The 27,862-nt window shown below is 46.2% G+C and overlaps 1 long non-coding RNA gene across 1 annotated transcript; it reads left to right on the plus strand.

Annotated features, from left to right (window-relative positions):
• The first annotated feature begins 1,264 nt into the window (after positions 1-1,264).
• Positions 1,265-17,647, plus strand: LOC131503740 (uncharacterized). The gene is made up of 2 exons (XR_009257562.1): positions 1,265-1,514; positions 16,245-17,647. It is a non-coding gene; the product is annotated as an uncharacterized LOC131503740 (long non-coding RNA).
• Positions 17,648-27,862: the final 10,215 nt, after the last annotated feature.

The following is a 27,862-nucleotide window of genomic DNA, read 5'->3' on the forward strand; positions in this document are numbered from 1 at the left end:
TGGGTGGTGAGGCCAGCAAGGAGAAGTGACCCAGTGATGGCTCTGTTGCCATGAGCCCTGGAAATAGAAACTCCCTTACCTTATGTTGCAGGGCCAGGATTTGGAAGTTCTCCATGAGAGCTGTGTGAGCCTCAGCGGAAATTCAGCGCAGGCTCGCTGTCGCAGTGCGGAGTGACATGAGTGGCGCAGAAAGCTGTCTCCGCTTGTATGTGGGACCCAGAGCTCTCTGTCCGCCGAGCCCTGGGGCCCAGGGAACAAGCGTCAGCACCCTCGCTGACACTGCTGGATTTCCCAGAGGGGTGTGTGCGGCGGCCCAACTCCCGGCAGGTGGAGGGGCAGACGTTACCGGATTGAGGGAGGGAGGCGGACCCGGGTGAGGAGAACGGGCCCTTCCTGTGATGTGGCTGCGGGTTGGCTCCGCCCGTGAACACGGCCCCGGGGCTCCGGCTGTCCTGGGCGACACGTGGCAGCGGGGCGGGAGCGCCTGGGCAGGCCCCTTGCAGCCCTGTGGAGCACCCACGGAGCACCTGTGCAGGTCGGAGGAGCACCCCGGGAGCACCCCCCGTACCTGCGGAGCACCTGCAGAGCACGTGTGCAGATCAGAGGAGCACCTGCGGAGCACCCACAGAGCACTCACGGAGCACCCCAAGTACCTGCAGAGCAGCTGTGCAGATCCGAGGAGCACCCCGGAGCACCCCGGGAGCACCCCCGGAGCACCCGTGGAGCACCCCGAGTACCTGCAGAGCACCTGTGCAGATCAGAGGAGTACCCTGGAGCACCCCGAGTCCCTGCGGAGCACCCGAGGAGCCCCTTGCACATCGTAGGAGCACCCATGGAGCACGTGTGCAGCACCTGTGGAGCACCCCGGGAGCACCCGGCAGCATCTTCCGAGCGGGCGGGGTGTGAATGGTGAACCCACGGGTGGCCCTCAGCTGCACGCGCACCCGCTCCCGCCCACCTGCTGCCCACCTCCCCGCGGAAGGGCCCGGGTCAGAGAACGTGCACCTGTCAGCCGCACGTGAGTGTGAACGCGCGTGAACCCCGGAGTCACGGGAGAACCGCACCTGCTCGCCAGGTGCAGTCGAGGAATCGGAGGGTCTGTCCGGAAGCGGACGACCCATCACTGCACGGGGGGGGGGGGGGGGGTCCCGAGAGCCCCTTCCTGGAAGTGACAGGTGGGTGAGGCCGGCACGACACCCCTGTCCCCGGGTTTGGCGCCGTCTGTGCGGAGATGGGGCCCCCGCGTGTCACGGAGCACCTGAGGGCAGAGCTGCTCCTTCTCCGTGTTCCGCCCCGTGTTCGCGTCTTCACACACTGGGGGCCACTCGCTGCATTGGCCACCGACCTCGTCCAGCTGCCCCCGCTCCGAGGAGCCACCTGCACCCACTTGAACCAACAGAATTTAGCGCAAACCGACGTTTTCGCAGCAGCCGGGTCTACACGCGCATCTCCTGTGTGGTGGGAGCAGTCCCCTAGGAAGACGCCTTTCTGGAAATCCGCGTCTTCCCCGAAAGGTACGTGGAACCGAGGCTGCGAGGCCGGAGTCAGCTGCGGGTTGGGCATTCGTTACTGGGCGGCATCCACCTGCCGCGTGTGCTCAGGGGGGCTGAGGGGGAGCCCTGGTAGGAGGCCGCTGTGCCGGCCCCGGGGACCGCGAGGGCGGGGAGGGGGGGGTCAGGGCGCAGGGGGATCCCCGAGATGGGAATGGGCCGCTGACCTGAAAAGTCGGCGATGGTGCAGATGAAGGGCGGGTGCGGGGAGGGGGGCTACAAACCAGTGGTTGGACTTTTCTGGCAAAGCAGCAGTAGGTGGGTGGGAGGAAGCAGGGCGCCTGGGGCCCCAGGCGGTGCAGTGAGGCTGGGGGCCGGGTGTGTGTGTGTGTGTGGGGGGGGGTCTGAGGGAGCAGCGAGTGTGTGGGCAGGGGGCGAGGAGCCAGGAGGAGTCAGATCAGGAGGAGCCCCTAAGGGGGCAGTTGGGGGGGGGAGCAGCTTTGTCGAATCACAAAAACGACTCTTACACCCTGTGGACCAGCGGCTGTATCCCTTGTCAGCTGTGCAGCTCGTTTCTTTTTAAGCTAAAACAACCATGGGTGCACGGGTGCAGGGCAGTGAAGGGGCGGGTATGGCTGAGGCGCGGGGACACCTGCTGTTGCTGCGCTGTTACCAGGGCCAAGGTGACCCTCCCGGTCAGCTCTGGGGGGACCCCGCACACTAGGAGGCCCTGCTGGGAAGGGTGGTGCATCGCAGACCCCGAGGCGCCCTCGGAGTTAAGAGGATTTGCAATTACAGAGAGAGAGAGAGAGAGAGAGAGAGAGAGAGAGAGAGAGAGAGAGAAGGAGAGAGAGGAGGTGGGGAGGGAATGAAGGGCTCTGGGCAGGGCTGGGGCATTCCCTAAGGAGGGGCCCTCCGTCCCTGGCAGTCAGCAGCTGTCCCCCTGATAACCTGGAGAGCCGGATGTGGGGTGAGCTCAGTGCCTAGAAAATAGCCAACTGTCTTGTGTATCTTCCAACCCATCACTTTAGCCTCCCAATGCAGTCAGGCTATTTTCTGGAAGCTCTTCAGAAAACAAGTTTCAACAGTGCAGTAAAATATAAAATGGGATCTGGGTAACGGAAAATCCTAGTGTTGGACTGGGTATGAAGTTTTGGAGCTTGTGAAGGTCACCCTTTGGGAGGTAAAGCCAGAGTCATTTGGAACCAACAATGGGTTCTTATCCAACCCAGGTAGAAACAGCATTTGACCCACCATGCCAGGTTTAATTCCACCAACATAAAGAAAAAAATTACTTGTTTGGAAACAATGCGCAGGAAGGGATTAAGGGCAAAAATCCCGGCATGTCTCAGTCCTACATTCATCCCACCAGCATTGGACAGTGATGTTTACAAAATTCTGTCGGCCTGAGGTGGAAAACCAAGTTAATATGTCCAACACTAAAACGGATGCATTAGAAAGAACGTTGCCGATTTTTGCCTCTCTTGGGAGGAAGATCATTGTATCTGCTAAATTACATTGGATTTTCTTCTTTGTGATAGGATGGGTTTTGAAGAGAGAAACTATTTCCTCTGGGGAAGTTGGTCTACGTTGCTTTTCTATCCCCTGAAAGTACTGTGACCAGCATATCCCAGAACTAAGCTTTCCATTTTCCTGCGGCTTGCTCTACTAATACACAAAGAATAGCTTTAAGAAAATTAAAAAAAAAATGCAGAGAAAGTTCTGATACCTAATGCCTTACCATCCAAAATGTTGGGTGAAAAAAAAATGCCTAAAGTCCTCTTAATTATTTGTTAAAACAGAAGATTTTGCTAATTAGAATTCAGGCAGATTGTATTGAGCTGGTGCTGAGAAAAAACCGCTTTGCTTTCTGTACGCTTAAATTACCACTGTTTCGTTACACTATGTAGTTAAAATGACTTTTACCATTATATTGCACCAGGACCCACCCTAATGACTCCACTTTGACCTTAATTACCTACTTATAGATGCTGTCTTTAAATACACAGTCTGAGGTCCTGGCGGTTACAGCTTCAATGCACCAATTTTGTGGGGACACAATTCAACTCCTAAAAATCATGGTAGAAAATCTCCTGACGGTGTAGGGTTCCTCTAGGGTCACATTCATCTTCTGGACATTTTGAGACTGAGAATCTGCCCTTACCAATTCTCTTCTTATTCTAATTTTTCTGTTTCTAAGTACCTCAGTCTCTTGAGGCACCAGGACAAAAATGACTAAATAAAAAGCAAACGATAACAATGAAACCAGAAGCCCTCAGTTTTAACTAGAACTTCTTTTTCCATATCTTGTTTCTCGCGAAGCCCTGAGGATTATTCCTGTGAAGTGACTTTCATTTCTGTCCCCTCCTACTCTTTTCTGTCTCCCCTTATGGTCAGACTATTGGCTTATGTTCCTAACTGTAGCACAAGGAAGTTTCTAGCGTAGTGCTTGACTAAATAGTGTCATAGTTTTTTCCCTTCGGGGGTGTGCTTCTGAACTCGCTGTGATTCTGGGGGGCTGTGTGGAGGTCACTAGTGCTTTTCACAGACAATTTGTTGACTCCTCCTGGGAACATGATACAGTTGCCCTTTCTGCCTCTTTGAAAGTGAGTGCTGACTTTCTGACCTGCTTTGACCAGTGAAATGTGAAAGGAAGTAATAGACATTTCTTCACGAGGGGCTGTCAGTCAAGGGCCCTCACCTACCTCACCACAGGGGTATGATGGGGCCTAAGGTTACGAATCTGATTACCCTTCTCTTCTGGAACTCATCGAGACCTGGGGCCCCAAAGGGACCAGTCTGAACCCATTCTCTTCCTTTCTGAGCTCCTAAGAGGTAAATACCGTGTGAGCTCAGAGTAACAACACCTTCTCGTGTATCACTTTGAAGAAAGTGTGCCTGAGAGAGAACCAATACAGAAAAGCAGAACCGAGAGATGGAGAGAAAGGGCAGATTTCTGATGATGTAGTTTTAGTATCTGGACTTGGAGATCTGCATAACTCTGTGTGTGTGTGTGTGTGTGTGTGTGTGTGTGTGTGTGTAATATACCTTCTTTTGTGTTTAAAGATCAGAACTGGGTTTCTTACTCTCATACTGGCATCCACTTCCATTTCCCTCCCGTCCCTACCAGGAAGTCTGTAAGACTATTTTCAAGTCTGTAGACCAGAAGTCTATAAGAATCTCCCAGGTGACTCTACGAATTAACCAATTTCATCCATCGCTATTATCTTATGTATTTCCAATGATTGAAAATTCTCGCAGAATGAATTGCTAAGTCTCAGCTCTAACTTACATTGCTCAACACCTGATTGCCATCCGCCTGTGCTCATCTGTCCCCACTGCCCTGCAGGGACATAGTACATTGTTGGTGAGAAGTGTGAGCATCCCTTACACTTTATCCTGTCCATCCTCCAGCCTGTGCCCATTCATCTGGAAGGCTCAGCACCCTCAACTCCATTAAGAGAATTCACACCTCTTCTTCCAGACTCAAATCAAAAGCCAAACTTTCCGTAAGCTTCCTTTTGTTACTAGTCATGAAATAACGTTGATCAACCTTCAATTGCAGAAATACCATGGTGTATGAGAAGGAAGAAAAAGAATCTATATTTCTCGATTGCTGACCTGAGTGTCCTTCCTCATTGGTTAATATTCAGAAATATCACCTGGTCTTTTCTGTTCCCCAGACTCGTTGAGATGAGTGAGAGTTAATGTAGACTGAAGTGAACTTTTACTCATATTTATCTGTCACTGGGTTGTTTTGTGATTGTGTGTGCATCATTTCTCATAGATTGTAACTCCTCCAGGGAAAGAACGAGGTGGCATGTGTCATTAAAGTGACTAAAGAGACTTGTGTCTTAGACACAAAAGGGCTTTAATATACTCTACTGCATCAATAAACTAATCGTAGAAGAATATGATTAAGAGATAGCTATATCCAACAGCATTTATACAGTATAGATTTTAGACATTGGAATCACTAGATAGAATTTGTCAAACTTCCAATCTTTAGGAAAACGGTGTCTTTGGCAAAATCAACGTAAAACATTTCTATGCTTTAAAGTGATGACATCAAAACAGATTTTTGATAGTTTCTTTGACTTCTGTCACCTCATGTCCCCTCCCCCCCCCCCCCAATTAAAGATAGGGCGATTTGTATGAACTAAAACTACTTTTCTTCATAAAATGAAAAAAGACAAAAATTGCATTCATAACTATTCTAATAACCGCTTGGCTCTCAGATTGTGTGGCATCGGGGCATATCGCTCGCTTTTTTCTCGTTTGACAATAAAAACCAATGGTTTTTGGATTCTTTATTCTTTGGAGAAGAAACAGAAGTCTTGGGGTGTATTCTCTTGGTCACACAATCATTTATGGCCATCTATGAGCTCCTCAATCACAGGAAACTTCCGATTACAGTTGCAAATGCCTCTTTTTCTCCTACTAGGCGGAAGCACATCCTTTACCTCTTTACCAAGAGTTAGAAAACTCTTGGGCATCTGATAAGACTCCAGATGATCTACATTTGCCTCTAATGTTTGAACGCAATGAACAAAGTACCCCAGCTGGCATTGTCTTTTGAGCTAATCTAAATACAGCCCTCACATTCCACCCTCGGGGGAAACTAAGGCAGGAGTGGTAAAGTGACTTTCGAGGTCACAGACCTCACTGGGGCAGGGGCAGGGGCAGGGGCAGGGCTGGGACCCCCATCTTCTTACATTCACTGTCCTGGGATGGGGTCTTCCGAGGGTGTATTTGTCCTAGCACACGGAACAACCTGTGTATAAGGATCCATGGGGGCAGTCTCCTGCCAGTGGTGCCCAGGTCGCTAAGAAGGTCCCCTCTCTGTTCAGCCAGGCCAAGGGCTTGAAGTGCCCCAAACCACATGAAGCCGCAGATACCGATGCCCTGTACTCAGCCCTGTCTTTATTCTGACCCTAGTTGCCTGTAGACGAGGCTGATCTTCTGGCTGGATTATGGAGATGTATCAATACACCTGTCTCCTGGGGCCGTCACAAGTTCACGGGGCTCTGCTGCACCTGATGTGGGTTTGCAGTATCATAGAGAACCAGGAATGCTGAAATAGAGAGCGTGCCCCAATACAAGCTGATAGATTGGGTAAAGCATATTTTATCAACAGAGCACAGAGCAGATTTATAGTACACAATTGTGTATTATGACAAGTAAAAATAGCTTTTTTTTTTTCCATGTTCTGGAAAATTTTTGTTTCTTAACTACGAGGGAACTATTCACAGGTTGCTATTGCCCTGTTGAGGGTAGGGATAGAGATTAAAAACATCTGTGAAGATCCTGGAAGTAATTATTTTACATTCAAGAAGCCACCGAGGACAGTCTTCCATAGGCAAAGCATTGTCATGGGGGTTGTTTGGGATCTGAGATGATCACAGACTCTGCCCTCCAGGAGCTCATAATTCATTAGGCGTTTATGCAAGAATGCAAGAGAGACATTGACAAGTTCCAAAAGAGCCGTGAAAGTGATAACTTAATTCCGAGGAAGGGGCGCTCAGCTTTCCACTGGGTGTGTTGAAGGAAAGAGGGAAGATCCTTTCTTCATGTCTTTCGATTTCAGCAAAGTAGCACGAGTAGCTTGTCAGAAGGGGCTATCTAATTACACTGTGTGCTTTCCTGTGGTGGGGAAGAGAGTGTCACCTGAGCAAGTCACTGTCAAACATAGATGCTCATCACAGTTCCAGAAGTCATTGCTTCACTGAATACATGTTCCTTTTACGTGGAAGGTTGTATGTGAGCCTGTGCTTTAGAATTTTGAAGTAAATAAAAATTCCTAAAATTAGGGAGTTTGCCATACTTTAATTGATTGAAGAGATTTTTAAAATTAGGAAAGTTTTAAAAATGATGTGTCTGCAGTTGGATTTTAAACAATACCTTTGATCTTGCCCTCTGTACCTCCAAACTACAAATGAGCCTTTCCCCAAGCTCCTATGTTGATTTTTATCCCGTTTTCATTGGGAATGCCCACGATACTAGACCTAAGTGAGATCTATTATTGCATTATTGCAATAGTGAGAAATTGCCGTAGTGAGGAAAATGAGAGACGACACAAGGCAGCCTTAGCCTGTAGAGTACTTTTTCTCTCTATTTAATATACACATATTTTCCTCTTTCAGACTCTGTTTTGTTTTGTTTTGTTTTTGTTACGAAAGGAAATGCTTTATCTTACTCATTCTCATATCCATCAAATCTACCATGGTTTATGGCACACAGCAGTTCTCTATCTTGAGAACTAGATTAAAAATGAACGAATGAATGGATGCATGAATAAATGGGAGAATTTCATCATTTCCACTCTTGAGAATGAACCACTCAATCATATTGCAGAAAGTCCTAACCCCACGGAATTGGAACGTACCCAAAATGTAGGTTGAGGCTTTGTGACGGTTGCTCTAACTTAGCATATTGCACAAACTGGACTGAATTTACCACGATGGCACTGGTAGGGGGCTGTGCCCAGGCTTTGGTAGATAAGGTAGAATATAGCTATGGTACTTGAAATCTAGTGATTTTTGCTTAATTGAAAGAAATGGAAATGGAAAGGAAAAGGAAATGAGCAGCAGACAGCTGATGCGAAAACGCAAGGGTGTGGAAAAACTGTGACTCGTGTGTCAAGGAAGGAAGGACTAGGTGACACTGACGCAGGTGATGGGATTGCTCGGGAATCGCCCCAGCCGAAGGCTCACGAGCCTTTACTTCTGTAAGTTGTCTGTGGGAGCCCAGCTGCTGTGTCCCCCCGGGGACAAGCCTCCTGTGTCTCATTCATCTCTGAAAATGCATTCTTGACCCGTTCAAGCGAGGCCATCGAATCTACATGATACGTGAAGTCAGTGGATTAGAGAGAAATCTGTGTCTCATGGAAACAATAAAAAGATGTAGCCATGAAAAGCAGCTTACAAGTAGCGACATAATAGCACTGTGTGATAATCTCATTAAGTAGGAGCATTTATTTGGTAACCTTGGTTGCAGGCAAATAAAAGCTGGTAGACTGGGCAAAGTATATTTTATCAACAGAGCAGAGAGCAGATTTCTAGTGCACAGTTGTGTATGATGACAAGTAAAAACAAAGACATAATTGCCCAAGGACTCCAATAACATTAATTTGTGCACAGAAATAAGATAAACCAAAGGGCAGCTGCTAAGATTGTGGTGGGCAGAATCAAGCTCCCTTCCTCAAAGATGTTCACACTGTCATCCCTAGAGCGGGTGGACATGTGCTACCTGGCAAAGGGGAGTTGAAGTTGAAGCTGAAATTAAGCTTGCTAATCAGATGACCTTAAAATAAAGAGATCCTGGTCATGTGGGTGGGTCCAGTGAGTCACAGGGATCCTCGCCTGTGGAAGAGAGAGGCCGAAGGGCAAGGTCTGGGTCAGAGAGACATTTGGAAATGGTATTCTGCTGGCTTTAAAGATGGAGGAAGTGTCCTCAAGCCAAAGAATACAGGCAGCTTCTAGAATCTGGAAAAGGCAAGAGACACCTTCTCCCCTAGAGCCAGGCAGGTCTGCTGACCCCTCGATTTAGTCTACCGAGGCCCATTTTGGACTTCTGACCTCCAGAGCTATGAGATAACAAATTGGTATTGTTCTTGGCCACTAAGGTTGTGGAAATGTAACAGCATTAGAGAACCAATATAAAGATATTTTCAAACAATTGTAGAATATGTATATCATCATACCTTCAAGTAAATTAAATGAGGAACAGATAAGAGTGAACTTTCCAACACCACTTCCGATCTCTACTCAACACTGAAGACTGAGGATTGGGTCTAGAAGGGACATATTCCCTCACGTCTCATGGGGAGATTTTGTGTGGGGGGTGCTGGAAGCCTGGGACCCGTGGGGCACAGCAGCTGGGCTCCCGCAGGTAACTTTAGGGAGCAGAGACTCATGAGCCTTTGGCTAGGGAAATGCGTGAATCCGCCCATGCAGAAACCTTCCTCACATCAGCCACTCTATAAATACAGCCAAGCTTAACCAAAAAAAAAAATCACATTAAAGAGCCCAAGAATGGAAACGACCTACAATGTATTGACATTAGTATATTCAATGGTAAAAACACATTCACAAAAGTTGCCAAAGACCAAAATCAAGTAAAAACGGTATATGTTTCGCCTGGGTGGCTCAGTCGGTTGAGCGGCTGACTTCGGCTCAGGTCACGATCCCGCGGTCCGTGAGTTCGAGCCCCGCGTCGGGCTCTGTGCTGACAGCTCGGAGCCTGGAGCCTGTTTCGGATTCTGTGTCTCCCTCTCTCTGACCCTCCCCCATTCATGCTCTGTCTCTCTCTGTCTCAAAAATAAATAAACATTAAAAAAAAAACAAAACTGGGGCACCTGGGTGGCTCAGTTGGTTAAGCGTCCGACTTCAGCTCAGGTCACGATCTCGCGGTCCGCGAGTTCGAGCCCCGCGTCGGGCTCTGGGCTGACGGCTCAGAGCCTGGAGCTTGCTTCCGATTCTGTGTCTCCCTCTCTCTCTGCCCCTCCCCCGTTCATGCTGTCTCTCTCTGTCTCAAAAATAAATAAACGTTAAAAAAAAATTAAAAAAAAAAAAAAACCCAAAAAAAACGGTATACGCTTCCTTACATCCTTCTCTTCACATCCTGGAAGGCTGGGGGAGGGGTATGTCAGGTCTCGTTCTGCCTGCTGGACACGGCATCTTGCAGTTCTAAGTTCAGAGCCAGTGGCTGGGGTGTGCCCAGTTCCTGTCAAGCAGGGGTCTCTGCTTCTTCTCTCTGGGGTAGATGAGCACGTTGTTTCTAGCTGAAACCCCAAGCACAGAGAAGTTGTCAGCTTCTAGTCTTAAAAAAAAAGAACGTAGACTGAGGTCCACACTCTATATACGGAACTGGATTTGGCATCTTCCAGCAAGACGATTTTATTCAATTTCCATTTCTATTGGGTGTTTTAAATCTTGCCCCCTTGACGGTTTCCACTCCTAGTGCTCTATATAGGCCAAAACTTAGCCCCCAACTCATTTCTGGTCCATAGACATTTTCCCTAATTTTTATTTAAAAAAATTCAAGGATATCTATGTGTGTGTGTATACATGTGTGCATGTACATGTACTTGTATATATCTTCATCTTTTCTGAGTATATGGCATAAAGGGCTTTTGGATGCCTCTGACCAGAAGTTTAATCTTAAATGAGGACTGGCCTCTGGCATGTCAGGCAGGGGGAAGGAATAGCTTTTTGAAAAGAATATGGAGAGTACTTTTTTATGGTTCATTAAATGGGCAAGAGATATCTTTTTGTCTTATGAATATATACAGAGCTGAAAAGTCTCGAAGATTCAGCAAAGCAGTTTTAGTAAGACCCGTCTCCATTTAAACCGGGTAGTGAAAGACAAGCAAAGCCTTGAATGGTGGCCGTCCAGTGTTCCATTTTGGAAGGAGTGAGACAATGATGTCTCCTATATGGATATTGAGGCATAATAACGAAATCAGTGTAAGACTTTTTTTTAATAGCATATTGTATCATGAATTAATGTACATCCATCCGTAAGAGTTGTTTTGTTGGTTTCGGAAATTATTATTTTTCTCTTAAGAAATGTTCCAATGGTTCCTGAGCTCGAGAAGCATGCATCCCCTAAGACTACAGGTCTTAACCAGGAAGCTTACGTGGTCATTTCATTTCTAGTTCTACCGAGCTGTGTGGTCTACAACAATACAGCGAATCCTCTGTTATTTACATGCTCTCAGGCTACCGAAACCGCTGGTTTCTTAGTGATGCCACGGGGAAGCAGTCAGTCTGTGTGCGTGTTTGCTGGAAATTATACAACATGCCGTGGGAGTCGTTAACCCTTCGTTCATAGACGCTGCCGTTCCAAATACCTTCTCTTCCGTCTCTCCTGACTGTTCGCAACATATAAAGCCATAGAAAAGCGGTTATTACTTATCAAAATGTATTTCCCAAGCAAAATGCAAAATTAATACGTCCCTGCCTTTCTGCCGTGTTTCTTTTCCCCTTTACTCAGCGAAGGTGCCTTGAGCTTATGGGCTAAGCCTGCACTTTTGCACCTTGGAGCGTTTGGAGGACATTTTGAGCAGTTCCACCACTTTGAAGCTTGCTGCTTAACCCTCCCTAAGTTTTACTCTGACTGGCGGATCCACCAGGGGATTTATGAAATGTTCAGCATTTGTGTAGCACTTGCCCAGTAGAGAAGTAATCGTTTTCATACAGCAGAATTGCAAAGAAGACTTTTCCCTTTAATCTACTAAAATATGAAGGCGAAAGCTAACTTACACTAATTTTCCGTTCCATGTAATTCAAATGAGCACATTTATAAGCAATATTAACGTTGGCTCTAAGTAACGATATTTGAGGGAAGAAACAGGATTTTGGGGTGACCAAGAACTTTTCAGTTTTAAGAAATAGAAAGCAAAGGGCCCCTGGGTGGCTCAGTTGGTGAAACATCAGACTCTTGATTTCTGCTCAGGTCATGATCTCACGGTTCATGAGTTCAAGCCCCACATCAGGCTCTGTGGTGACGGTGTGGAACCTGCTCGGAATTCTCTCTCCCTCTCTCTCTGCCCCTCTCTCTCTCTCTCTCTCTCTCTCATGAATGAATGAATAAATAGAATTAGAAATCAACTCTGGTTAAACCAAGGACAGAGGGGTTTTTTCCAAGGCTGTGATTTAGACAAAGAAATGAAAGAGGAAATGGAATCGGCAGGTGCAGTCTCCCTGGGGTGTGCTGACCTTGAGTGTCCCTCCACTCCAGGTCACCATTCCAGGGTTAGAGGGGTGATCATTCTGGTTTGGTTCACATGCACCTGATGAGGAGAGAGTTCCTGAAAAAGCTGTTACCAAAAGAAGGGGCAATGGATGATAGATTGCAAAAATCCAAATATTCCTTTCAGTAAGTGGTCAGGTTTCAACAGAGAAGAGAAATAATCATGAAAGCAATTCAGAGTCATATGTTTTTACTTTGGAAAGTAATTTTCCATTAAATCACCATGGATTTTAGAATCAAAAGGAGTTTAAAAAAGAAATTACGTTCAATTCAACAACGTAGTTACTTATGCTGCCCCAAAGCAATAAGAAGACGGCATGTAAGAGACGTTGCACATTTTCATGGATCTGAGATAAAGAACATTTAAACTACTGTACCTTGTAATATTTATTCAAATTGGCTTCAGTGAGACAGATGGCACATAGACCAAGAACTGCCTTAAGAATCATAAAGAAAAAGGAAGGATGCCTGGCAATAACTAAGTTATAGGAAAGCGGCGAGTGGCAGCTATTTTTTCTATTGAAATGTCTGGCTTTATTTAGACTCCTATGGATTAATCTGGGGGAGATAATGACACGTAAGGAAAATTAATAGGAAGCTATCATAATAAATGAGTATTATTCAACTATGCTTCAAAGAAAAAAATAAAGTGCATTCTCCTGTAAAAAAGATGAATATTAAAGTGGAAGGGATCTCATGAGATAAGAGTCTAATAGTCCACACTAATGCTTTCAATCAGGGAAGAGCAGCTTTGGAGGCAGAATGTGAAGAGTGGATTGAATGCCAGAATCTCATTTTCCTTGTTTATTTTAACACCCAGATCCCAGAACAGTTGTTGTCACATTGTAGGCATGTGATGATAAAAAATGCACTGAAAATTAATAAAATAATCAAGGGAAGATCACTGAAGCACAAAATGTTAGGGATCTAAGGGTGAAATTCTAGTCCCATTACTGAAACTAGCTTGTATGACCACTGTAACCTTGAACTTTTCCAGGACTAGTTGTTAGACAAGGAAGTTGAATTAGATCACCTCTGAGTTTTTTTCAGAGAAGTTTAAAAATAAGCAGCAGGGTTCTCCAGCAACTCTCTTAAATACCAAATGTCATCAGGCAGAAGCAAGTTCAAAGCAAGCTTGAAAAAACAGGAGAACAGAAAACCTTCTCTCCCCTTCTCCATCCAGGCATGGTCCCACTTTCCTCCCTCCACTGCTCATAGCAAAGAGTAATATGTTAATGGATGGGGGTTTGAATCAAGGACACTTCAACAGTGGACTTTTGAAAATTAAAGTGGCTGATGTGGATACTCTGGGTAGAGAGCTCTGTCCAACAGTTGTGTCTCTGAAAATCCCTCACTCTAGCTAAGCGTGTTTGCATCTTTTCATTTCTTCTTCCTAACTCTGCAGGACAGAAAGTCTCCAGTAGCCACATTTTCCTTTGAATATGGGTCACATTTTCCCATTTCTTTGTATGTCTAGTAATTTTGGATCATTTCTTGGTCATTGTAACTTATGACATAGACACTATCCTGTTACGTTCCTCGACAGTTATTGATTTTTTGTTTGTTTGTTTTTTTGTTTTTATAGGCAGTTAACTTGATTGGACTCAAACTCCAAACTCTGCCTCTCTCCACAATGGGGTGCAACCCAAATCTCTGTTCCGATCCTGCAACCTTAGCTGCGTGGCTTGTGGTCAGCCTGCACACAAGTGGCTTGGGGTGAACAGAAGCTTTGTGTAGAGTTTGTATCCCAAATCTGAAGCTCTCCCTCTGCCACCCTCCTTTTAGTGATTTTCCCCAATAACTTTTTAGCTCCTGTAGTTGCCCCATACTCCGTCCTCTGTTTCCTCAAGCCTGTACGTTTCTACGTGAGTTTTAGCACTTCATAGGCAACTGACTGAGACCTGCTCTCGGGCGAAAAGCTACCAAAAACGGGGAAACTCGAACTTCGCACAAAACCAGTCTGTTTTTTCCACATGCCCAGCCCTCCAGCATTTGCCTCCCTTTGGCAAATCTCTAGTTTCCCCAAAGTGTTGTTTTTATATTTTGTCCAGAGTTTATGTAAAAATCTTCAGGAGAGTTGGTCCCGTCTGAGGCATTTGACCAGAACGAGGTGGGAAACTGCCGAGGCAAATAAGGAATAATGATTTCAGAGTCCAGATGAAGTAAAAGTTTGGTAAGAGTGGAGGAGGAAAGCTCTCCTTCCCTCTCCAAAATGGAGATGTGCCTATGTTTTGTGTATTCGAACTTGCTCAGATCAAGCCTCCAGTTACTGGGCTTTTGTCCTGTTATCAACAGGAAGTAAGATCAAGAAGAAGACATTGCCGGGAGAACCAGGTTTCCTCAGAAATTCCATGGGGAATGCCGCTCAAGTCTGGAAGGTCTATGGATCAGAGAAAACGGAAGTGGTGTGGCTATCCCCACACCAGAAAAGGTGGAAGAACCATCTCTTGATGTAGCATGCCTGGCATCACCCTTTGTGTCTCCCGGAACACACACCTTCAAGGGCTGTCCGAAAAGTCAGACCTTTACAGGCTTCACTAGTTGTGCTTAGAATTGAAGCGACTGGCTTCTAGACTCCTAATAAGCAGTGATTATCTGCATTTTCTTTTTCTCTCTCCGAGGGAAAAAAAAAACCCACTTCATATTAGGAAGTCAGTCCCCTACCTTTGCTTTTTACTTTTGCTCTGTTAGCTTTTGTTTGCTTAAATTTTTTTTTTAATGTTTATTTATTTTTGAGACAGACAGAGACAGAGCATGAACGGAGGAGGGGCAGAGAGAGAGGGAGACAAAGGATCTGAAGGGGGCTCCTCAATGACAGCAGAGAGCCTGACGTGGGGCTCCAACTCACGACCTGAGCCAAAGTCGGGTGCTCAACCAACTGAGCCCCCCCAGGCACCCCCTCCTTCTCACTCTTAAGCAGAGGGTCACAGGCCACTACAGATGAGTTCGGTTTAGCCAGATGTAGAGAGAAGAATGAGCCCCTAGTCATTAGCCGTATAACTTTTAGGCTAAACCAGGACATTTTTGGCAGGACAATTAACATACACAGAATGTTTTGAACAAATGTGACATGTGACCCCCACTGATTCGGTGCATCTCTATCTCTCCTTTCCCACCCTTCACTGGAGCAGGCTGGGGCCCTCAACTCAGTATATTTAGCTCGTCTCTGCAATAGCTCTCGTTGGGGGACCCTGTCTCCGCGTAGGTGCTGAGAGTTTTATTTTCTTACCTTTGCCTTGTCACGACCCTCTGTAGACCTCACGCCTGTACAGACCCCTGACCCCTTTCCTATGATATTTCTCTCTGCAAGGCTAATAAGAATTTTCCCCAGGAACGCAGCTCTTAATTTATTTCCAGGACCAAGGAGGCTGAAAATCTGAGTCGAATGCAATCCCACCTTTAAAAACCTCTCCCCTAATCATTTACCAGGGACAACTGGTGCACATTCATATCTTTATCGTAAGGTGAAAAACCATGAATCTAAGGCACAGACAACAGATGTGAAATTGAATTTATTGTCTCCAATGATTCCCACGGGGGTATTGCCATCCGAGCAACCTGGGGACCATTGCATTTCTCAGTTGTGGGTCTATATTTACTCCGTAATATCCACCGGGACTGTTAAATATAATCCTCAGTCATCTTTGATAGAGCCCGGGATATTTTATAATTTAAGCGAAGAAAAATTATTCTTTAATTTTGCTCTGTAAACACATTGCAAAGCGAAATCCAATGTCTCAGTAATTTGCATACATTCATAATTTCATTTTGAAAATGCGTTTTATCTTTTCATTTTGTGGTGGCAACATACCCACTACCACAGAAACGAACAAAATGCTTTTACGCTTGAAAATGTAAAATCCCATCATAGTAACAGTATTTTACAAATGCATCCAGTTAGAATATTCATGCTAACCAGTGTGCATTCCACTCCAGTTCCGTATTGACTTCCCAATTACACTATTTCAATCGAATTATTTTACTTTTGAATTTTTACAGGATGTCAGTTTAAAACCTATTTATTCGGAAGGGGCATTGAAAAGCCTTCAAATTCTTCTTAGGCAGCTGTACTTTGGACTGAACTTTTAACTGAGTACCTTTCCCGCTGGATTTTACCGCAGACGTGAGGGTGAGGGTTACGAGCCTTGGTGATGTGAACAGAACGCCCGGGAACGCATGGAACATTCTTCTTCTGGCAGATGTGGGTCCCTCCCCCAATGCCTTATGTTCAGGGGACTCACACATTCAGGTTATCTGCTCGGCTCTGTGGACCTTCTGCTTAACCCTCTCCTATCGAAGTTCATTTACTATTCTGAAGAGACAGATGGGCCGAGAGGCAGGATTTTCTAAAACGATTTGAGCAAAGTCGCGAATAGAGCTGGAGGCAGAAACCAGGCAGCCGAGCTGGTCTCGGGTTCCTTCTCGGCTTCCGAAGCTCAGGATTATCTCCAGTCTCACCAGTGGGAATTGGGAGGCAGGGCCATGTTCCTGTCCAGAGCTCAGGTTTGGGGCCAGATTCCCTGAACCTAATCACGGACTCCACCCTTGACTCTGTAGATGGCCCCGCATGATGTGAAGAAGCCGTGGTTTCTTCCTCTATCAAACAGGACTTCTTCAAGCATCGCACTGCGCGAAAATGCTCTTCAATAAGGTGATGAATATTACAGCTCAGTGCCTGCCGTAGAGTAGTGAGAGGCCGCATGGAAAGTGGACCATGACCACACTGCATATTCAAACAGAACTCTGAGCCACACCTGCCCCGATCAGCTCAGGAAACCGACCACTATCTATGTCACGGGCCCAGGAAGCCGGCCTGCTCTCTGTTAAGTCAGGAAGTCAGACTGTGGTGTCTGGGGAGCAATCCAGGAAGCCAGACAATAACTCCTGTAAAACCCGGCTCGGAAAGGGCAGCTTCCCCACTTTCTGCCCTGCGTCTAATTTAGGACCAGCCGAAGTGAGCCAAATACGCTCCCTGGCCAATCCCCCGGGAGCCTGCACCCAGCGTCCCCGCACCGACAGCCTGCCATCGAGGCGGCCCTGAGCGGCGTCTTTCCCCCCATAAGCCTTTCCCAGCCCTGTGCCTGCCGGTGAGCCCCTGCCTCACTCCAGGAACGCTGGCTGACTCCCTGGCTAATGGCAATCCCTGAGTAGCCTCCGCTTTCCTCATTTGGCTGGTCTTCCTGTCTTTCCACAGTATCATTCAGCGAGTGGTATGAATCATAAAAACAATAAAATAATTATTGAATTAAATATGAAATCAATGAATCATCAAGTAATGTATCTCCAGAAGACTCAGACGTAATTTCTCTTAATTTCAATGGAAGCATTATTGATCGTCTCTCCTTACATTCATTTTATTTTGCCGAATCTTGATTTTCTTAGTAAATTATTCATGGGTGGTATGCCAGCTTTACGTCCCCTGCTTATTGGTGTGCAGGCCGGTTAACTTTGAAGTGATTTGCGGCTCTCTTTCTGAGATCACCAGGGCCAGTAATTCTAACGCACTGTCTGAGACAGCCACACACAGGAGGGGACAGTGGCTTTCACAGCAGACTCGCTCCTGTCTCTGGCTTCTGCCGATCTTTCAGACTTGTCACAATACTCAGGAGGAAATTGCTTTGGGCTCTTGAATGTGTTCTTCAGAAAGCTCATAGATTTCTTGGCTTAGTCCCCTGCAGTTGTAGACTTGTATACAAATTGATCCTTTGATGATTCATTCCAGTATTTTTAATGGGTATTGAATTTGAGCTATTCATGTCTAGATTTCTGATTTCCTTTCAGAATTTGTTCCTCTTATGTGAAGAAAATGCACTCGTTTTCTGTGCTTTATCAATCCCTTGGATCCTACGTGCTCTTACAATAACTGCTGAAACCCAGTAATTACATCTGTGCAGTCCATTCTTAGAGGGCCGGGGTTATCCTACTCATAAATGTTCAGTTGGGCCTCACCGAGACGCCTCAGCAACACTGTGCAGGTGAAACACAGACACGCACGTTCCAGAAGATGCGTCACGTCTCACCCTTTCTATTCTGCAACTCCCCTGCCCCAGAAACGACCAGAATCCATAGGACCAGATCTCTGACCTCTGACCAACCGTAATGTACAACCCCTTATGAAAAGATGATCAAGCAACAGGTTGGTTACCATGTAATCCGTAACACAAGCCTCTTCTGCCCCTAAACCCAGGGGAAAACAGGAGGCAAAAAAATCCTGAATCTCTGAATGCGGTTTCAATAGTGTCGATTAAATGAGACTACTTTATGGCGGGAATTTAGTTACATTGTTGTTCTTAACAATGGGTGGTCTGGCACAGAGCTAGTTAGAAGTGAAAGTAATGTCGCGTGTAATTTTGCTGTGAATTTCAGCCTGGATAGACGCTGTTTCAGTAGAGGGAGTCTTGGTCAGTGGGCAGACAGATGGTACACTTCAGGAACCGTGGGAGGCAGGGATGAACTTGTGATACTTGAAGAGAACTGTCGCTATGTATTTCTTTTTGTATGATCCAAAATATAGGAAAGTAAAGGAAGGGGGATGAGGCTCATTTCATTGGGTTTAAGCTTCTGCAACAGGAGGAAAATAATAGTGGAAAAGGAGTTATGGGAGAAAAGAACTTAGCACCGACGTCTATACGTTTAAATCACTTAGCCTTCATTTCTGCCACTAAATTACCATCCAAAGGCCTAAGATCTCCTATCATTCGTGTAAGGAATACGGGCTATCCTTAGAAACCAGCAAATTGCTTGTCAACATGAAAACTGGCCTGGTCAGAGAGTTCCAGAAGTTATCAGTATTTCTAAATATTTTAAAGAGAGAATAAATTGGTTGTCTTAAGGGACTGTGTGCAAGGACATAGCAAAGCTGAAAGCATGCTCACGGAGGGACCGGAGAGAGGGAGAGAGAGTGAGGGAGGTAAAAGCAAGATGTCTCAGCCCCACCCAGGAGAAAACGTGCTTGTTCTGGGGTGTCTTCTCTACAGCAGTCTGTGGGCTAGAATTCGGGCACAATCTCACCTGAGCGTATCAGCAGCGCATGCGGAAGAAAGAATATACACACCGTCAAAGACTGAAAACAGATTTATCTCCTGATGGGCAATTATGTGATATGACCCGGAACGTTGTTTTAAAAATTCAAATTTGTCATCGAGGGGGGCACCTGTGGGGGTGAGCACTGGGTGTCGTACATAAGTGACGAATCACTGGGTTCCGCTCCTGAGGCCAAGACTACACTGTATGTTAACGAACTTGAACTGAAATAAATGAACTTCAAAAAACTGAAAAATTTCTGGCATTGATAGAGAGTACAAAGCTGAAGAAATGCCACGAAGAGAGTGAACAGATTTGTTTGGTATCTGCAAAGAGTACACGTTCATTCTTCTACATCAGGACTTCAAAGTCAGCTACATGCAGACTCCTGCGAGCATAGTTCTCTGACGGCTGGAAGCTGTGTGTTACTGTACCTGTGCACATTGTATTTGATTTTTTTTAAAATTTTTTTTTCAACGTTTTTTATTTATTTTTGGGACAGAGAGAGAGAGCATGAACGGGGGAGGGGCAGAGAGAGAGGGAGACACAGAATCGGAAACAGGCTCCAGGCTCCGAGCCATCAGCCTGACGCGGGGCTCGAACTCACGGACCGCGAGATCGTGACCTGGCTGAAGTTGGACGCTTAACCGACTGCGCCACCCAGGCGCCCCTGTATTTGATTTTTTTGTTGCAGCTGCACCTGACTTATTTTTTCCCCACACTGCGGCTGGCTTGTAGGATCCATGTGTGCTGTAAGGAGGAGTCCCCAGATGAACGGTTGTCCATGTGGCAATCACAGAGGAAGAGGTACCCATTTAACGTAGGTGGAAGAATTCTTCCCCAGACAGAAGTCAACTGAAACCAGCCTAAGGGAAAAGAGACTGTAATGGCTCATAGAGCAGAGGAATCTCTCGCTTCAGGCATGGCTGCATCCAGGAGCTTGGGCATTGTGGGTCCTTCTGTCCAGGCATGGCTGCATCCAGGAGCTTGGGCATTGTGGGTCCCTCTGTCTTTCCAGCTCTCATCTCTTGTGCCTTCTGAAGGGCCATTCTCCTCAGGACGTCTCTCTTCCTATCACAGCCAAGTGGCCTTTGGCCAGCCGGAGACCTCCCTGGTCTATGGTGCACGTGTGTAAAACGGGGTTAATAATTCTTGACCCAAAGGGGTTTATAAGTGCTGAGTGAGACCCTGCAGATAAAGAACCCAACACAGCATGGGCTGCAGGACCAGTGAAGAATCTAATTCGGGACCAGCACACGGCAGAGGTATTTTTGTGTTTGTAATAATTGTCACCTGACCTGCCCGGAGTCCCCGAGGTCCTGTAGAGAAACGGGACACGGTTCTGATTGCAGGGCTTCAGGAAAATGCACTTTCTGGTGATGAACACAGACAGCATCGAAGGAAATGGCGACATAATGGCCTAAGCCCCGTACAAAGGAGTGAGCACTCCTCATGGTTTCTGTCTGTCACCGCCCTCTGCCACTCTTGTGCCCCTTCTCTCCCGGCTCACCCCCTCCGTCGTACTCACCACGGTGCCCAGTGAGCACAGTAATGGCAGCCCAGAGACGGGATGGAAGTTTTCCTCCCGGGGCTCATCCGACGACCCTGTGAGCTCTCTGACACGCCAGCCACCCCTCCAGATCCCCTCGTCCCCTTGGCCTTGTGAATATTACAAGCTTCATGTATCCTTTACTCATATCCAGGGCTAATATTAACTATTTACAAATGGCATGTAACTATATCCTCACCACCACTGGAGGGAATTACAGGTGACTCTGAGACTGGGGTACCTGATATTCGTCACCCCCTTTCCATTTCTAAGGGAACTCTGACTTTGTGTGGATAGCCACAAGTCCGGCTACAGATCTCCATTTCCTAGGCGTCCGTCCAGCTGTTAATGGCTGTGTGGTAGTTCTGTCTCGTAAGTCATAAACAAATTGTCCTGGGTTGAACTTTTTTTAACGTTTACTGATTTTTTAGAGAGAGACGGAGAGGGAGAGAGAGAGGGAGACACAGAATCCGAAACAGGCTCCAGGCTCTGAGCCATCAGCACAGAGCCCAACGCGGGGCTTGAACTCAGGAGATCATGACCAGAGCTGAAGTCGGACATTCAGCCAACTGAGCCACCGGGGCACCCTGTCCTGGGTGGAACTTTTAAGGAAACCACTGTTTTGTCTGAGAAAAAGGGAAAAGGCTTAGCCGGTACCATGTTTGGCCCTCCCTCTCATTGTTGCTGCCTGGAATGCAGATGTGGTTTCTAGAGGCACAGCAACCATCATGTGAGCATGAGGAGAAGAGCCATGCACTGAGGATGGTGAGGCAGGGAGTGGGAGGAGCTTGGTGGCCTGGGGGACAGTTTGGAGATACTCTTTCCATTCAGGATACGTATACCTCTAAACTTCATTTATCTGAAGGAAAGGGGATTAGAGAATTAACTTCATCAAGCTTATGTTACTTGTAGCTGAAGAACAACCCTAAGCGATACTGAGTCGGAATTATTCCAAGGGAAAATGGAATACCAGGAGTCTTAGTAAACAGCATGAAAGACGCCAACAAGAATGGGGCCATGGGCACTTCTGAAAGAAAATTAGAAAAAGTAACCCACACACACACACACACACACACACACACACAGGCACATGGTTATCTTGTTTTATTTTGGAATTTGATCACCGGGCAGTAGGACTTTATGTTGGACAACTTTTTTAAAATATCAGAATAGTATACTGTTCTCCTCATTCCATTTTTTTTTTTAAAGTAAAAACAGGAAAGATGATGTTAACATTTTCCCAGGAAAGTTGTGTAAGTGCCCAAATTGGAACCAGCACCCTGGAGGTTTTCTTTATGGGCTTATGGCTGGATCTGGTGACTTGCTATGTTGCCCTGTTATTGGAAAATTGCAAGGATCAGTGAACACTGATAATTGAAGCATGAAACGGAGGCCGATTTTACCTGATTTGTAAATTTGGGCAATTGCTGTTGGAGACAGTAAATGTCTAACCCCCAGCCCTCCCCTGCTACTGGAACCAGCCAGCAGAGTTCATGAGATATAAATGAGCTGATTTGTATGAATAGGAGACTTTGCACCTGTTTAATGTTGTTACCTTAAGTCATCAGTGCAATCTGACCACACGGATTGTGCCCCCACCGTGAGAGAATCATGCAGGGGTTTCACTCTGATGATGGACCAGTGTGGATCTTATTGGAAACAATGTGGGACACACAGAGTGTGCCTTCTCTCTTTACTGACACTCATGCCTTCTCTAGGCTGTGGAGGCAGAACGTGCCACATCTGAGGGAGGGGATTCTGTGTCCTGACTCTTCCCTTGCTGTCAAAGCTCACGGGAAAAGAGAAATGTGCAAAATAAAAAGCAGAAGGGCATGAAGGTGGACAATGAGTAAATGGCAAACACAAAAATGTTAAAGCCCTGAAAAGACCTGAAAGAAAAGCTATTTAAACCATGTTGACTTCTGGTGGGCGGGGGTGGGGTGGGGCTCTTAAATAACAGATTTATTTATTAAAAAAATTTTTTTAAATGTTTTTATTTATTTTTGAGACAGAGAGAGAGCAGGAGCAGGGGAGGGGCAGAGAGAGAGGGAGACACAGAATCCGAAGCAGGCTCTGGGCTCCGAGTGGTCAGCACAGAGCCCAACGCAGGACTCGAACCCACGAGCTGTGAGATCATGACCTAAGCGGAAGTCGGACGCTCGACCGACTGAGCCACCCAGGCGCCCCAGTGACAGGTTTATTTAAAATAGCAGTTCAAGACATGAAGTAACCCTTCAGAGAGGTTAAGCCTTTCAGGAAATCTCCTAAGAGCTGGTGTTTGAACGATTGCATCTGGCTGATGTCAACTCAGAAGGAAAAGTAAACGGGACCCCAAGGCCATCTTTATTCATTCCTCTGAAAACACGGATGGAAGAGTTAAAACAAATACAGTTGTTACTTTGGAACTGTTTCTTGTACAAAGTTTCTAAAAAACGGATTGCAGGCAGGGCACCCGCGTGGCTCAGTCGGTTAAGCATCCGACTTTGGCTCAGGGCTCAGGTCATGATCTTGCTGTTCCTTCACAGGTTCAAACCCTGCATCGGGCTCCTTGCTGTCAGCACAGATCCTGCTTCAGATCCTCTGTCTCCCTCTCTCTTCCCCTCCTCTGCCTTGCACATGCTTTCTCTCGAAAATAAATAAACATTCAAAAAGTTAAACAGTGCATTGCAGGCTCCTAAATGATTGCCGTCACCTAAATGGACTTTGGTCAAACTATCTGGAAAATTCAAAATGACAGATAACGCAACAATAATCACCTTTTAAAATAGCGACTGTCTCAACTTGGGTTTCCCGAGGCAGATGCTGAGATGATGTTCAGATGCAAGATGTTCATCCGAGTGACCACCTGTGAAGGGAAAGGGGAGGGTCCAGGATTGGACAGAGGGGAGAGTGACATGTGATGCTGCCTGACCAACACACCGCCCTGGCAGGGCTCCTAGGAGTGGGGTAACTGGCCCAGTCTTGCTGCCCAGGGCTGAATGGGCCCGGTGTTCACCACCTCCCTGGATGCGGGTGCCCAGGGAAGGGCATGGCCGTGGATGAGGCAGCGCCCTGATGCTGGGGTGGACCCGCAGAGGACCTAGAACCACAGCCGGTGTCTTTCGACCACACTCTCTGCCTCTGGGCAGCAACCTTCCTTGAAGGGGGATGTGGGTGGTGCATCTTTGTGCCCACGGAAGTGAAATACGCAAGGTTAACATTTTCAATGGTGCGAATTCCCCTTGCTTTACATTAACCGACTGTTAATTTTTTATTTTTAAAACTTGTTTGAATGTCTATTTATTTTTGAGAGAGAGATAGAGAGACAGAGTGCAGGCAGAGGAGGGCAGAGAGAGAGAGGGAGACACAGAATGTGAAACAGGCTTCAGGCTCTGAGCTGTCAGCACAGAGCCTGATGTGGCGCTTTGAACCCATGAACCATGAGATCACGACCTAAGCTGAAGTCGAATGCTTAACTGACTGAGCCAGCCAGGTGCCCCTAACCAACTGTTTAGAAGCCAGTGTGCCCTGGGGCCACCTGGGTGGCTCAGTCGGTTAAGCGTCTGACTTCGGCTCAGGTCATGATCTCACAGTTTGTGAGTTCGAGCCCCGCGTCAGTCTCTGTGCTGACAGTGCAGAGTCTGCTTGGGATTCTCCCTCTCTCCCACTCTCTCTGCACCCTGCCCACTCCCCCGGACCCATGCTTTCTCTCTCTCTCAAAATAAATAAATAAAATTAAAAGAAATTAAAATAAAGGCAAGTGTGCCCTAAAGATCTCTCTCTCTCTCTCTCTCTCTCTCTCTCTCTCTCTCTCTCACACACACACACACACGCACACACACACACACACACACCTGTTGGAACTAATACACAAATTCAGCAAAGTTGCAGGATACAAAATCAATATCCTCAAATCACTTACATTTCTATGTACCAACAATGAACGATCTGTAAAGGAAATCAAGAAAACAATTTCCTTTGCCATAGCATATAAATATTCCCACACCCAATGATTCCAGTGTTGGGCGACGGGGAGGGTTTTTCCATACCACCACCACCACGTAATTCTCCCACGCCAGCTGGGTGTCCTACAGTTGAACTTAATTCTGACCCTATCGACTCTTATTTGTTAGGGCATGTAGAGCGATAGCACCAAGGTCAGGGTTTGGGAAGACTTCCCAGGTGACTTTGTAGGGGACTGGGAGGGAGTGTGGAGGCAGGAAGGCTGGGAGGAGGCAGGGAGGCTGGAGGTCAGAGGCCTCTTCTAGACAGCCGGTGGAGGGAGCTGGGGTGAGGGCAGCCACCTGACAAGAGCTGAAAACTATCCCTTGTTTAGTGCAGATTTCTGCGTATCATTGCTTCTTAGCACTTAGATTACGTAACCGTAAAGGAAGCGTCAATGTTAGACGGTCCTGGGCACTGGGGGCTGATGCGACGGCCCTGCTGTTCGTTTCTGCAGCCTGCCCCCCACCATCCAATATTGTCCCCACCTGAGACCAGCAGGAGGCACAGAGGGACACTCATCAAAGGGACAGGTCCACCCGAGTGGGAGAGATTGGAAGCACCTCCCAGTTCACTGTAAAGCGAGACCACAATCTCCTTGCCTCGAAGACTGACTGAAATCAATACCCAATAACTCTGAGCTTCACTGAGAAGCAAGAGTGTCCTAGAATGAACCAGTAAGACACTCAGTCTGAGAAAGACCGTAATTCATGGCCCTACTTCTGCCTACCCGGCCCCAAGGCTGATGCTGACATTATTACATTAGTGATGATACTGTATTTTTACTTGATTATAGTTTGAAGATATAACTCAATAGCAGGATACAGACTAAGAATAATATATGATCTGGGTACATTCCTTTTTCAACAGAACTCTTTTCACAGATTTGTTTCCACTTTAAAGACTTTACAAACCAACAAGGAGGTGACAAAATGATAGAAAGACGGACAAAGAATGAAATGCGAATTCAGAAAGTACAAAAACACAGTCATATGTATCTACTGGGATTCACAGTGTAAAACTCCACTTTTTACTCACCATGTTGATCAAGACAAGAGGGAAAGGTAATGTCAAATGTATGGAAACAATCTCCCTTTAGTAGAAATGCAAACTAGCACATTTTGGGGGTAGTTGGGAATATCTTTGGAAAGCCCTAAAATTTTGCTTGGCATTTAATCTACATCGTCTGTCTCCATGCGAACAGCAGAATTCCATACGGAGCAGGTGGCAAACCGGAAAAGCTACTGTCTTATGGGATGCAGGCCAACATTATCCCTCGCTCAGTTTCTGGCAGGACAAATGGAGTAGAACATGATGTCACTTACTTATTAACATTGTGAATGAAGGAGCAGGATCAACTTTAGGGGGAAGATCCAAAAACATTCACTGGATGTAGCAATAGGGGGATCACTGGATGCTTCCAGACAGGGTTTCAACCACATGTCTGGGGGAGAGAGATGAGAGAGTCAAGGAGTGGGTTGAGGTGGTGGTGAGGAAGTGAGAGAGCGAAAGTAGCAGGATTTTAAGGAAGTTTATGGTGGAGAAAACGAGCCCTGTGAGTAAAGGAGGAACATACAGTGTCAAGGGCTTTATTTTTTAGGATATCCTTGAACAATTCTTTTTTTCTTTTTAATCTTTTTAATGTTTATTTATTTTTGAGAGAGACAGAGGCAGAATGTGACTGGGGGAGGGGCAGAGCGCGAGAGGGAGACACGGAATCCGAAGCAGGCTCCAGGCTCCGAGCTGTCGGCACAGAGCCCGACGCGGGGCTCGAACTCACAAGCCGTGAGATCATGACCCGAGCTGAAGTCGGTCGCTCAACCGACTGAGCCATCCAGGCGCCCCTCCTTGAGCAATTCTTAATGCTAATGAGTAGACAAAGAAGATGAGGTTGAATATACACAAGGAAGAAGATAATTTATAGGTCAGGGTGCCTAGGAATTGAGAGGTGGTCCATACCACCTGAGCTGTATTGATCCTTGCTTCCAGTTAACAAGGCAGAAGAAAGAAATGATGAATGAAAATACAGGCAGGAATGTATAATTGCTAATACAAGTCTGAGGCCAATCAACGGCTAATTGAAGGGGAATGTTGGAACACACACACACACACACACACACACACACACACACTCACACACACTGGAATATTACTCAGCCATAAAAAGAACAAAATGTTGCCATTTGCAACAACGTGAATGGAGCTAGAGAGTATTCTGCTAAGTGACATAAGTCAGTCAGAGGAAGACAAATACTACATGATTTCACTCGTATGTGGGAGTTAAGAAACAAATAAGCAAAGGGGAAAAAGGGAGACAGGCAAACCCAGAAAAATACTCTTAATTATAGAGAACAAACTGATGGTGTCCAGAGGGGAGGTGGGTGGGGGATGGGTTAAATAAGTAATGGGGATGGAGGCGTGTACTTGTCGTGATGAGCACAAGGTGATGTATGGAAGTGTTGAATCACTATATACACTATATACACCAGAGACTAATGTAACACTGTATGTTAACAAACTGGAATGTAAGTATAAACTGAAAAAAAATATATACCCTTACATATTACTCTGTAAAAGCTTTATTGTTTCTCTGTCACTTAGATCTGGAATCTACTTGGACTTGATCTTTGTCTACGGTATGAAGTTTAAGCCAATATATTTTTTTCCATGTGAATATCCACTTGACCCATCATGATTTATTCAAAACACTGTTCGTTCTCCTACCGTGGGTAGATCTTTCATATTTTATGCTTTTGTTGCCCTGTATTTTTATTCTCTAGGTGCTTCAAGGTCAGTAGAATATCACTATTTTATGAAGCCCATATTCCTTTGTATTTATCCGTATATTTATCATTCTTCCTGCTTTTTGTTACCCCTGTTGTCTTTATTCTTCCTTCTGGGATCATTTTTTTTAAGGGAGGGTCTTCTGGTTACAAATTCTCCCGGGTTTTATTTGCCTGAAAATATCTTCATTTTGCTTTCATTTATAAATGGAATCTTAATGGGTAGATACATCTAAAATGACATTTATTTTCTTTCAATAATTTGTACCTTGCGCCTTCAG

This window comes from Neofelis nebulosa, chromosome 1, assembly GCF_028018385.1.
Source record: "Neofelis nebulosa isolate mNeoNeb1 chromosome 1, mNeoNeb1.pri, whole genome shotgun sequence".
Taxonomy (NCBI): Eukaryota; Metazoa; Chordata; class Mammalia; order Carnivora; family Felidae; genus Neofelis; species Neofelis nebulosa.